Genomic DNA, 14,103 nt, shown 5'->3' on the forward strand with positions numbered 1-14,103 from the left:
CATATTAGGAAATTATTGTTGAAAACAAATTTTTACCTTTTCATGCTTCAAGTCCCAAACTGACAGAGACGGACGAGACACCTAGAGATGTAACTTTACGGAAGTGCACCGCTACCCCAGGTAACTATCTACTCGAACACCTACAGATGTACAGGTAACTTCAGGAAACATACGGCTACCCCAGGTAATTACTCGATCACACACTGAATTCTTGATTAGACAGGGACAGTAATGTAGTACTAGTATACACAGGTAGAATTATAATGCACATTTGTCACTTCTTTCTTCGTTCATCTTACAATTTCTTGTTCTAATCCATCTAGATTTTACAAAGATCTGAATATTAATAAAATGATAATATGACACGTTGTTTTCTTTTGACGGGATTTAAACATTTGATAAATATTTCGCGATGGAAAGCAATGGTCGATATTCACATACAAAATTATTCTTGTGTGTCTTTGTATAGAAATAATTTAAATCACAGCAAATGCTTTCTGCTTATGTTTAACAAAAAATCGAATCACCAAGGTTTTCCAATTTAATTCACTTTAAGAAAACCTACGTGTTTTAAAGATACAAGTTTATGATCAATAATGTTTTACAACAAAGCATCATAAAAATTAAGCACCGTTCCCTAGCGGTTGTTTTGTTTGTTTGCACATTTATTACCAGATTTAATATACATGTACCCTATAGTGACAAGTACAATCCTGCATTGGATACAGAGAGAATCCTGTTTTCAAATACAATATTAAGAGATTCTTGAGAACGGCCTCCTGGTGTCCTTTGCAGTTTTGTGATAATTTTTTAAAATCATTACATATGTATGATGTGCTTTGGCAGTGGTATATACATGTATTGTGCTACATCTAGTCTTAGAACATATTTTGTAATTTCTTTTTTATTGTTGATTTCCCTCCACTTACAATCAATCTCAATTGTATATTGAGTGAACAGGACTTTGTTATATATGTAAGGCCTTAGTATATGCATTTAATCATCAATGTCCTTTTATGTTATTGCCCCGTGTGGGTCCATAATTGGTAAATAAATAATATCATAGAATAAGAAATCATTGAACCCTACTTCCCTCAACTGATAAAATTCATATTAGGAGAGATATATGAACTGAAACGACATTTCCTTGGTACAGGATAGAAATAACCTTGAAAAGTCTGATCGGTATAGAACTTAACACCTTGAACTCAACTCCAACAACCTTAAAAATCTGCTCGGTATAGAACTTAACACCTTGAACTCGACTCTAAACAACCTTAAAAAGTCTGATCGGTATAGAACTTAACACCTTGAACTCGACTCTAAACAACCTTAAAAAGTCTGATCGGTATAGAACTTAACACCTTGAACTCAACTCCAACAACCTTAAAAAATAACCTTAAAAAGTCTGATCGGTATAGAACTTAACACCTTGAACTCAACTCCAACAACCTTAAAAAGTCTGATCGGTATAGAACTTAACACCTTGAAGTCGACTCTAAACAACCTTAAAAAGTCTGATCGGTATAGAACTTAACACCTTGAACTCGACTCCAACAACCTTAAAAATCTGATCGGTATAGAACTTAACACCTTGAAGTCGACTCTAAACAACCTTAAAAAGTCTGATCGGTATAGAACTTAACACCTTGAACTCAACTCCAACAACCTTAAAAAATCTGCTCGGTATAGAACTTAACACCTTGAACTCGACTCTAAACAACCTTAAAAAGTCTGATCGGTATAGAACTTAACACCTTGAACTCGACTCTAAACAACCTTAAAAAGTCTGATCGGAAAAGAACTTAACACCTTGAACTCAACTCCAACAACCTTAAAAATCTGCTCGGTTTAGAACTTAACACCTTGAACTCGACTCTAAACAACCTTAAAAAGTCTGATCGGTATAGAACTTAACACCTTGAACTCGACTCCAACAACCTTAAAAATCTGATCGGTTTAGAACTTAACACCTTGAACTCGACTCTAAACAACCTTAAAAAGTCTGATCGGTATAGAACTTAACACCTTGAACTCGACTCTAAACAACCTTAAAAAGTCTGATCGGTATAGAACTTAACACCTTGAACTCAACTCCAACAACCTTAAAAATCTGATCGGTATAGAACTTAACACCTTGATCTCGACTCTAAACAACCTTAAAAAGTCTGATCGGTATAGAACTTAACACCTTGAACTCAACTCCAACAACCTTAAAAATCTGCTCGGTATAGAACTTAACACCTTGAACTCGACTCTAAACAACCTTAAAAAGTCTGATCGGTATAGAACTTAACACCTTGAACTCGACTCTAAACAACCTTAAAAAGTCTGATCGGTATAGAACTTAACACCTTGAACTCGACTCTAAACAACCTTAAAAAGTCTGATCGGTATAGAACTTAACAACTTGAACTCGACTCTAAACAACCTTAAAAAGTCTGATCGGTATAGAACTTAACACCTTGAACTCGACTCTAAACAACCTTAAAAAGTCTGATCGGTATAGAACTTAACACCTTGAACTCTACTCTAAACAACCTTTAAAAGTCTGCTCTGTATAGAACTTAACACCTTGAAGTCGACTCTAAACAACCTTAAAAAGTCTGATCGGTATAGAACTTAACACCTTGAACTCGACTCTAGATAACAACCTTCAAGGTATCACACCGGTAATTACTTTCACTATATATTACTATATATAGAGGTAAAAAAAAAAATCATTAAAAATCAGTTTACAGAATTGATGCCGAATAACGCAGTCAAATGTTCTACGACACCTTCTCGTCTGCCGACACCAGAAAAACAACACTCTACGCGGCATTTTCGAAGAAATTTTTTTTACCCGCAAACAAGACTACCCTCAAATCCACGTGTTTTTCACATGTGTCTAAACAGCCGGAGTGCACCTCAGGAAGTAGCCTCAGCTACCAACATCAAATAGTTCCTTTGTATACACTTGGTTATTTCTGCAAATTACACAAAGTTTCCTAATCAGGGGTACAAAAATTAAAAGAAAAGAAGAGGAAATGAGAAAAATCGCGCATGAAAAAATATTCTTTTAAATATATGGAATTACATTTGACTAAGTTCATTTTGATTGGACAATTGATTGGACAATTACCGGTGTGGCACCTTGCAAAAAATCTTATCGGTATAGAAGTTAGCACCTTGAACCCGATTCTCATAACCTTAAAAAATCTTATCGGTATAGAACTTAACACCTCGAACCCGACTATTTACATCTTCTTTTCCAAGAATTTTCCTGCAATCTTCCATGAAATGCAGGGACACATAATTCAAACTAGCGTTGTCTTAGTGCAATGAGTGAACATACAGCAACCGAACTACATGTATGTAGGAGATGGATACAAAGTTCGTGGTTACGATAATCAAGCAATATCTCCATGACAACATTACTTCACGCGCTAGTTACCGTCGACAAACCACTAGGTGTGCTGAAACTGGTCGAGACAGGAGACATATTCGCCTATTAACTTAGAAACCTTCTCACAGAATCTCATTTTTTTTTATTTTTTTTTATTTTTTTTTAGATATTCGTTCCACATTTGAATCTTGGTGTCCAGGTTTAACTGTTGGTATGGAAACTTCCACACTCAGAAGAAAATATTCATATACGTGACACTGGCAGGTATTTCGCATATTCGAAAGAAAATAAACCAATAATATACAAACATGAAAAAACCAAAATGACCGTTGATTTTTACCTTTTGCTCCACATCTGTGTTAGTTCTCTGTGCATTTATACCTTCTTATGGTACATTCAGATTAAATAAGAGTAAAGGTAGAATTGTCCTGCTTAAGAATCCCCTCTTTAGTGAATTCTAAAAGTAGTAATGGAATATAAAGATCCGGTTGTGACCTTATACAGTAGATTGTATCTTACATTTTGTAGATCCCTTCTAACGAGGACACTTACTAACTTAATAACAGTATGTATTCGCAGCGTTAAGTAGCAGTCTACGATCTGCTCCTGAAAGGTCAAGTATTCCTAAGTTTAATGTGCTTTCTAGCATGGTTCTTCTTCTTGTTTGTGTAAATTGTTAGACACAGTAATCTTCCTGGTTCATTATATATATTATGTCACAAAACCATTTGTAGTTGTTTCCAGCATGTCCACTGGTCATTTGCAAACACGCCAAGTTACCTTTGGGCGGGTGGATCCAATTGGTAATTTGATTGTAGCCTTTGGTGGGTTGTTACCTACCCCCCCCCCCCTTTTTTTTAAGGACAGACAGCTATTTTTATGGCATTTTATATATTTTGATTCCTATTATCAATATTTTGTATCTTCCTGGAGTAGGGGGGGGGGGGGGGTTCAACTTGCAAACCATGATGCCATATTGATATGTTTAATGTTTACTAGTCTCCTGACCCCCTATATATATTTTTTTAGTATTTTGTATATACAACTGCATATTTTTTATTGCGTCATTTACATAATGAATGGAAAGTTTCAATTCAAATGATGTTGGGATTTGCCTGCCAAAAACAAAGCAAAGTCTCCTTGGCAATGTTTCTAACGTCGGAACATAAATACTGTTTTATAGTATAAATAGCAGATGTACATACAATACTGTTTTATAGTATAAATAGCAGATGTACATACAATACTGTTTTATAGTATAAATGGCAGATGTACATACATTTTACCATGATATACATAAAGACATCTTTCAACTAGCTTTTGATTAAGGGTCTTTACACCGGTACATTACACATTGAAGAGTTCTAATATAAGGGTCTTTACACCGGTACATTACACATTGAAGAGTTCTAATATAAGGGTCTTTACACCGGTACATTACACATTGAAGAATTCTAATATAAGGGTCTTTACACCGGTACATTACACATTGAAGAGTTCTAATATAAGGGTCTTTACACCGGTACATTACACATTGAAGAGTTCTAATATAAGGGTCTTTACACCGGTACATTACACATTGAAGAGTTCTAATATTTTGGGGTACTTTTTCACTACGAGTTAATCAAGAGATAATTGTGCTTTACTGAATGATCTACGAAATATTTAACCTCTTACTAAGTCGGACATGTACCTGTATGTGGTGTTCTCACAAACTAGGTAAGTGTTTACTTTTATTGTATTGCATTAAAAGAAACCATCAGAATCTCGATAGAATATTGGAATAAATACTATGGATAATCACTGTACACATGGAATAGATACTATGGATAATCTCTTTACACATGGAATAGATACTATGGATAATCTCTTTACACATGGAATAAATACTATGGATAATCTCTTTACACATGGAATAAATACTATGGATAATCTCTTTACACATGGAATGAATACTAAGCTCGGCGCTTACGAACTTTGAGCAGGAAGGAATCTTTATCGTGTCATACCTGCAGTGACATAGGGCCTCGGTTTTTAAGGTGATTTCACTTAACATAAGTGATGTCATTTATTGTTTATTGACCAAAGGATCCCTGTGGCTCATCCGAAGGACCGCCCCATTTACTCGCCTGCTACGACAAGCAAGGGGTACTGACCCGGATCCCCACGGAAACAGTAAAAAGTGAACGTTTTAAATATATACACAGTTGCATGTATATTGCATACAGATTAAAACATGAAATTTGTAGCTGGCAGAATTCCATAAGTTCAGAAGACGACTAAATCTTTGAAACTACTCTATATTTTCAAACTCAAGGTAAATCGTGGTCTCTTGTTTAGAAAAATGTAAACGATAAAAGAATCAATAATCCCCCCCCCCCCCCCCCACTCTAAGAGCAGTAAATGACAAAAATTTTTGATTTATTGAATTACTTTTATTGGGCAAACTTTCATTTTCCCCCCAAAACCTTTAAAATATGCTTCATCTTATTGATTTCCCTCTATCAAAAATGACAAAAGTAGTAAAAATGACTACATAGGAGACATATTTCAAGCCCTATAATTTCCATAAAATCGCTTCGCTCTGGACCCACTGTGGGCCTCAACGCGGCCCCAGACCAAGTTGTGCCCCTAACCGCAATTCCTGGATCCGCCCCTGATAGTGAGGGAAATATGAAGATTTATTCACCCCAGAAAAATCATATTCCCCGAAGGCAACGCTCGAGGGAAATACGCTTTTTCTCTTGGGTGAATAAATCTTCATTATCTCCTAAACATTCATGCAATAAATTGTGTATTATACCGAAACAATGCAAGACTACACAAATGCAATAGACATTGCGGGAAAAAAATCCTGGATTCCCTTATTCATATGTAGCTGAGCTCGCCTTAATGGCACATGTAACATTGCGCCGTCGACTTATTAGAGTGTACAAGAAACGGAATAATTTATATGTTAACCATTTTTTGTTTCATTTCTTCTCGAATTCGGATTACGAGTAGACTCCCGTGCAAAACTGTGGCGTTAAAACCGCTGGTATATGGCGATCATTTTTATTTCACTTGTAAAAGTCGGCAAAAGGTTTTGTATAAATTAACTGAATTTTGAAAATTTACTTTAGATCTAAAACTCATCAAGACTGTTTTTGAGGATTGGCGTGATATCTGTTACGAGTGTTCGTGGTATTTTCTTTTGAGGATTGGCGTGATATCTGTTACGAGTGTTCGTGGTATTTTCGGGAAAGGAAATCTTGTCTTTGTTTGGGTGGTTGTCATTAAGAAATGAATCTTATAATCCTTTTCTTGATGGCGGCATCAAAGGGAATATAGGACGGAAAACTTCATCAATGCGCTTAAAAAGTTTTCCGTCCAATTTCCCCTTTGATACCGCCACCAAGAAAAGAATTGTAAGATTAATTTCTTATCATTTAATTATGTTTTTGAATAGCATAATCATTAGTTTCTCACATCAAAAAGCTTTAATTAACGTTTTTGAAATGGCGCGTAGAAATACATGTACGTAACACACTAATATGTGTTAAAGTCAGGTAGAGTTACTGGGCAGAATTAAATGGATTTTAACGCCAAATTAGAGGTGCACTGGTTAAAATATGAATTATATATGAAGGAAGAGGACAAGCGGTGACTTGATGTATGCTGCATTGTGTTAGATAGGAAACACATTGAACACTGTCCAGAGTCGTAGGAACGGTGGAATGCAACTAGTGGAATTTTTTAAATGCAAAAATCAAACGAATTTTTCAGCCAATCAAAAAATGCAGTAATTTTATCAAGACAATAATATTAAATGATTCAGAAATCAAATTCAGAAAGCGAACAAAAGGGTCGGTGGAATCGTTCAAATATAACTTTTGGATGCAGTATTGGGAAAAAGTAGCTGTCATAAAGGGTGCTCCGGTTTCTTATTTGTTTATGATTTCTGCAGAGCTCGTCCGATGGATTTGATTGTGTTGATATTGTATTGTGTTGTTTATTGGCTTTAAACCTTACCGTTCATCACCATAATATATATTCAATTACAAAGTATAAACAAAAAAGCTGTATACAATATGAAAAGTGGAGTGAATATTAGAGGATGGACATACATGAAGAGAGTTATAATTCAAGTTTACATAAAAAACAAAAAACAGCATATACATTAGATGATAAATTGACTAGATCGTAAGAGTAAAGCACTTTTTAAAAATTTACCCAGATTACAGAGTTGGTTTTTATTATGAATTGACATCAGTTGTACCAGTTTAAACATAGAATCATGCGACCAATAATACTTTTTTATATATGCAGATCTGAGGTTTTTGTACAAAAGACATATTAAAATAAAATGATATTCATCCTCAATTTCGTTCAAATTACAAAATTCACACAATCGATCTTGTCTTGCTGTGCCATTATATCTACCTTGTTCAATTCTAAGCTGGTGAGCAGACAATCTAAATTTTGTTAAAAGATTAATAAAATTTTCCGGAATAGATTTTGTCAAGTAAATTTGATTGTAACATTATCAATAAGGTGTTTATACAGAATACATTTGGGTGAATTATAAAAAAAATCATCTCGTGACTGCATTAAGTTGTCAGTTAAATGCTATTTGAGACATTCTAGAAATAAAACTTCAGTGGTTAAACCATACATCACCAAATCCGGTGGTCGGGCTTATTTTAACAGCCCAAACCAGATAATAATAAATGCTTAACTTGGCAACGCCAATTACAGTTCTTGTGATGGCAAATTAACATGTCATCATATTTTAGTTTTTATAACTTTCAACCAATATTTAACAATTTTTATCATACGTAAATTATACATTGGCACACGACCAAGTTCCCCGTAAACCATATAATTTGGAGTGCACTTCTTTACATGTACAATTCGCTTACAAAAGTCTACATGCACCTTTTCAACATCGTTACCTGGATTAAAACCCCAAACACTACCATAATTCAAAACGCTTGAAACATAAGTATAAAATACATGAAGTTTAGTTACAATATTCAGTGACAGATTATCACAAATTCGAAGAATATGGTACACACATTTTATACCCTGCTCGGCGATAATTCACGAAGATTTTATAAATTTACCATTAAAATTTAAAGTAAGGCCAAGATAATTACAGCGGTCAACAACTTCTAGTTTGCTACCATTGTACAACCATTTGCTGGCGGCATTTATTTTCCCTCCGTTACGAAAGACAAGAACTTTTGGTTTTTTGAACGTTAACCTTTAGGTCCCATTCGTTACAATAAACTGATAAAGTATTTAACATGCTTTGTAACCTTGTGGCTGATACAGAAAAAAAGTACAGTATCATCAGCGTACATTAGCAAAAACAGTTATATATCTTTTTAAAAAGTAATTCCATCACAAAGGCTACTAATAAATGCATTCTCAAAATCATTCACACAGAGAGAGAGAACAAAAAGGGGGACAACCTCTCACCTTGCATTAATCCGTTTGTACATGAGAAGAAGTTCGATAATTCGGATTGAAATCTTACACAGGATTTTAAGTTACTATACAGTGATTTGATAATTGTAAGCAGTTTACCAGTGATGCCACAGCGTGATAATTTAGATAATAACTTGTTTCGATTAACATTATCGAAAGCCTTTTGATAATCAACAAAACAGCAAAATAACTTATTTTTGCGTGATAACGCTCTACTAATGACACTTTGTAATGCAAATATAGCGTCTGTAGTGCCAAAACCTGGTTTGAAACCAAACTGGGCATCTGACACAAAATTATTCCCACTTTAGCAACCTATCATTTAGAACAGATAAATATTTTTGCTAACCAACTCACCAGAGTTATGCCTCTATAGTTATTAGTGTCGTTAGCATTTCCTTTCTTAAAAGATGGGGAAATAATTTCCTCAGACCAACACGTTGGAAATGTGCCTTGATTAAAGATAATATTGAATAGACGTGACAGCAATGGAGTAAAAATAACTCGAAATTTACAAAAGTATTCATTTAACGAGTTATCAATGCCTGGTGATTTACCAGCTTTCGTTTTCTTTAATACATTACAAACTTCATCACATGATATTGGAACATCTAGCTCTTCGAAAATGCAACTTTGAGCTCGGTCCACATCTGTATTATTGTTATCTCCATCATTGTTACAGACAGACTTGAAATGCTCAAAAAAATTATTCAAAGACAACTCTGTAGGTGGAGACCGTGAATTCTTCTTAAAGGCTTTGTAAAATTGCTTAGGATTATTCTTACGTAACAGACTCAATCAGTTCCCCTCTGACCTTAAATACTTACGTCTGACCTGTCGTTCATAACGTTTGTATTCACCTTTAGCTTCAACCAGATTACATCTATTTTTCGGGCTACGCTCAGAATTAAAGATGCACATAAAATGTCGATAAGTGTTGTACAAGTGTTAAAATTTTTTGTCAAACCAAGGTTTATCCTTGCCAGTAGGACTTTTCTTATTAGGTGATTTTTTTTTTACAACATGGGACATTTCTGGAACAAGGTTGGTATGAGCCCCAGAATCTGGATCACAGAATAATTTTACGTGTTTTAATTAACAATGTACCTGTGTGTGTTGACACTATTGTATCACGATTTGTGTATATCATTGACTCTAGCAGGTTTAATAGCTCCTTGTGTCGAGCTAGTACAACTTTGTACATGAGAGGCCGTTCTTTACACACAGATATCGACTACGGATTACTCCTTTTACGCGATCGAGATATTGGGTTCACGGCGAATGTGACCGGTCAACAGGGAATGTTTACTCCTCCTAGGCACCTGATCCCACCTCTGGTGTGTCCAGGGGTCCGTGTTTGCCCAACTCTCTATTTTGCATTGCTTATAGAGTTATGGGATTGATCACTGTTCGTTATCTTCGCCTTTTCATTTAAAATATATCAAACCATGAGCGAAGGACGTAGAAATACGAGGATTTTGATTAAAGGTATCATGACCTGGTGAAATCACCCCTATTACTTTCATACTGAAGCGTTTCAGTGTTTTGTTTTTTAGGAGGCAGTGGACCCACAAAAGAATATCCAAATCCCTTGTCTGCAGAAGGATCAGGGAACAAGTACACTGGATTGATTGATTGACTGATTATTTTACGTCTCGTCGAGAAGTTTTCATTCATATTGAGACGTCACCAGCTGTAGGTGAAGTACCACAAATTTAGACCTATGCTTAGTGCTCAGGGATGTAGCAGTGAGAGTTTTTAATCGTGCAAACGCCTGCTACGACACGGGATCTCCGTTTTTAAAGGTCATATCCGAAAGACTCGTGATTCTCACTTCTAGCGTTTGGCGAAGAAGCAATCACTTACCTACTTTAACATCTTCTGTTTGACGCAGCCATGACACGAGCGGGGCTCGAACTCACGACCTCCCGGTTACGAAGCGTACGCTCTACCACAGAGGTACCGCGACCGGTCCAAGTACACTAGAACTCAGTGGAGGAAAAAACAAAGACTACATGTTGGTTAGGGAAATTTTGATTTCGTGATTTTGATCTTGTCATTGTTAACTTATCATACTCACAATAATTTGATTATATTCATCAAAATTATCACATTATATATCAACATACTTGCAAAAAGAAAAAGGACATTGCACATTTATGTAGGGTGTATACAATTCTATATTGAATGAACAATAGGTATATATTATGCAATGAGCATATAAAGTTTGAATGGGCATTTAGCATAGGGAATCTGTTAGTTGTAAATACTCAAAGATCTTGTTCACAGAGTAAAATTCGAATTGTACATGGGTTACCTTACAGACGTGTTTGCCCAACTCTCTATTTTGTATTGCTTATAGGAGTTATGAAATTGATCACTGTTCGTTATCTTCACTTTTCATGCAATAATTCAAAAATGCATTCATCGACTGATATGATTTGAACAGCCCTAACGCATGATTAAAAAGAGAATAACAGGATCGAAATTTTTGAAAATCTGAAATTGTACAAACATTGAACACGTACAGTCAGATGATACAATTATTATAATATGATTCTTTTAAACCATTATAGATCTAGACTGGATTTTAAGTAAATGAAAATTAAAATCACCAAAATGACGGATCTGTAACCTCAGAGTCAGATGGACAAATAAATAAGGTCGTTCATTAACCACATTGATCAGTTGGCATATAAGTAAACTTTTTAAGTGAGTAAACATTCTGCTGATGTTAACCCACTTTGACTTCCATTATAGTTCACTATGAAATCAATTACAAAATGTCGATTTCAGAAGCATTAGGAATGAAGGGAAAATCAGGAACAATTCATTGAACACAAGAGTCTTTCGTAGTGTAAACTACAAGGCCACTCCATGGTGCATCTGTAATCGGTGTGTGATTTTTTCCTCTTTTCAGAGGAAATCCTCTGATTGGTTCAATTTTCGAAAGAAAAAAAGAAACACTCTGGATTTGATCTAAAGTGAAGAAAATGATAATTTCCCTGGTAGGGTGAGGCGTTTTCCTTCCTTTTTGACCAGGTTTCCTCCGATTTCTGAGGAATTCTGTCACAGCCCTGCAGTTTAACAAGAAGCCGACCCTGTATAAATTATGTAGTAATCACAGCCCCTGTTAAGTTTGAACTTACCCAATCTCTACCCAGAGTTGTCGATTCTTGCTCTCACATATATGTGAGTGTAAGGAATGATAACTCTGGGTAGAGATTGGAACTTACCATTTACTTTTCTAAGATAAAGTCAGTCTTAATTAATTTGAACAAGCTTCCTCCATTTTCGTAGCAACCTTTGGACATTTAACCTGTAGTATGCCGTGTTCCTTGCCTTCACCTACATGTAATTTGGCATTTAGTGTCGCAGCTGGAATAAGATGAAAATAATACCATACCCGTGGATGTGGTTGTCGGTGACAGGTTTTAAGAGGACATTTTTCTCTAGCTAATTTCTCCCTATTTAATACATAATCAGTCGCTGCAGTTGAAAAATAAGAGATTTCAACACAGTATTGGTTGGGACCTTTTTTCGGTTGGAACCTTCTTTTTCACAACTATGTGTTTCTTTGATGCTGTGTTTCTCTTATCCAGTCGGGTTGAGGTTTGTTCTTAAATCGCTAATGCTTTTCGCACGGTTAATGCGTATTATGACAATATACAGTTGTACCATGGGGCCAGTCTCAGTCTTGAGACTAGAGTAAAAGAAGCATCACCACAACTCGTATTGTAGCTCTTTACAGTTCCTCTCCTATGCACGCTTTCTGCTTGCAATTTGATACATTGCAATTTTATGATCTTCTAGAACTGAATTATAAATGAAAGGAAAGTTATTGTACATTGGTATATAGGTCACATTTAACATGAAAAAAAAAGAAGAAAAATGACCCTTATTTTTTATCAAAATTTTTATCATCGCCCCTCCCCTATTAAATTGTCATCAGTAGCAGATATGAGAAGCTTGCAACAACCAGCTGAACTGCAGCGGCAAAACTTAAATCAACAGTCTATATACATGTATCAGTTTTTAACACAAAATGTGCAACAATCTATATTTATGAATTAATGGGGTTTATCCAATATGGATAAACCTGGTTATTTCGTGCAGGTCCGTTTACTAGTTCTTGCTTAATGTCCAAAGATCGATAACTCTTCCCAAGTGTGTTTAGTGGTAATTTGTTCGAGCTTGGCGTTTAAAATTACACGCATTTACATCTGAGCATGTCAACTGGGTTTCTTTCTTTTTATTTTGTCATTCAGAGAGCAGACGAAAAATAAATCCAACCCACCCTCTCCCCCTCGCATATGTTTTGCTTTAATTTCTCTTTTCAGCGTCATGGCTAGGATGGTATGCAGATTTTGCCACATCAGCGTATCGGAAGCGTGCAGAGGACATTGGGATCGTAGACTACTCATGGACATTGGTTTCTGATCAGGAGTGGCATAATTTGGCCATAATTTGCCGTCTCCAGGAGGTACTGGTTTTTTCCAGCACCCCTCCCCTGCCCAAGATGGTACCTCTATGCTTAATTTATATGCTGCCATTTGTTCATCGGCGCATTTTTGTATTTTCTGTGATATATCTATTAAATGGTCATGACAAGCACGCCAAACATAAATTCACTTAATGAATTCACTAATGTCCTTATATTAAACCCAATTTGCATTCTGTTCTATGCTGTTTGTCGTCGTTTATGTTAAAGGTGTCGCGAAATAATACCTTTGCCAATAAACTCTGAAACGCTTGCTCCAGAGTGACTGCTTGCACCTTTGATATTGTTTCATATGTGAGGTGAAGTTTGTAAGCTACAAGTAAAGCTTTTTAAAAAAGTTTGCCGTCTTTAGCAGCAACTCTATAAAGCGAAGTTGAATTATGTCCCTTGTCTTCATTATTGAATTGAGCTAAAATAAATAATCTCACGGACATCATACCTACAAAGCTGTGTCCTGACTCCCATTGTAAAAGTTTGTATTTATGAAGGGTATATGTACTGGAAATCAAAATCACTGTTCCCTGTATTAGCACTGATTAAAGCCTCTATATCAAATGAAACTGAGATTTTCAGTGTGTATATCAAAATATTTATTTTTTAACAAAGTTATGAAACAAAACAAACTAAAAAGATTTAAAATGCTCAAATTTGCATAAAAATTATTCTTGCATATTGTATAGTACAACTGCTTTAGAAATTAACCAGGATAAAAACCTGAGAATATTGTAATAGTTTTGCCAAA

The 14,103-nt window shown here is 35.4% G+C and overlaps 1 protein-coding gene and 1 long non-coding RNA gene across 2 annotated transcripts in view; one reads left to right on the top strand and one right to left on the bottom strand.

Moving 5' to 3' along the window:
- Window positions 1-14,103, bottom strand: part of LOC125680115 (uncharacterized) — a 39,270-nt gene that overhangs the window by 3,057 nt on the left and 22,110 nt on the right. The gene's annotated exons all lie outside the window — the stretch shown is intronic.
- Window positions 21-13,539, top strand: LOC125680463 (uncharacterized). The gene is made up of 4 exons (XR_007371963.2): window positions 21-120; window positions 3,555-3,652; window positions 10,417-10,881; window positions 13,201-13,539. It is a non-coding gene; the product is annotated as an uncharacterized LOC125680463 (long non-coding RNA).

Source organism: Ostrea edulis, chromosome 2 (genome assembly GCF_947568905.1).
Source record: "Ostrea edulis chromosome 2, xbOstEdul1.1, whole genome shotgun sequence".
Taxonomy (NCBI): domain Eukaryota; kingdom Metazoa; phylum Mollusca; class Bivalvia; order Ostreida; family Ostreidae; genus Ostrea; species Ostrea edulis.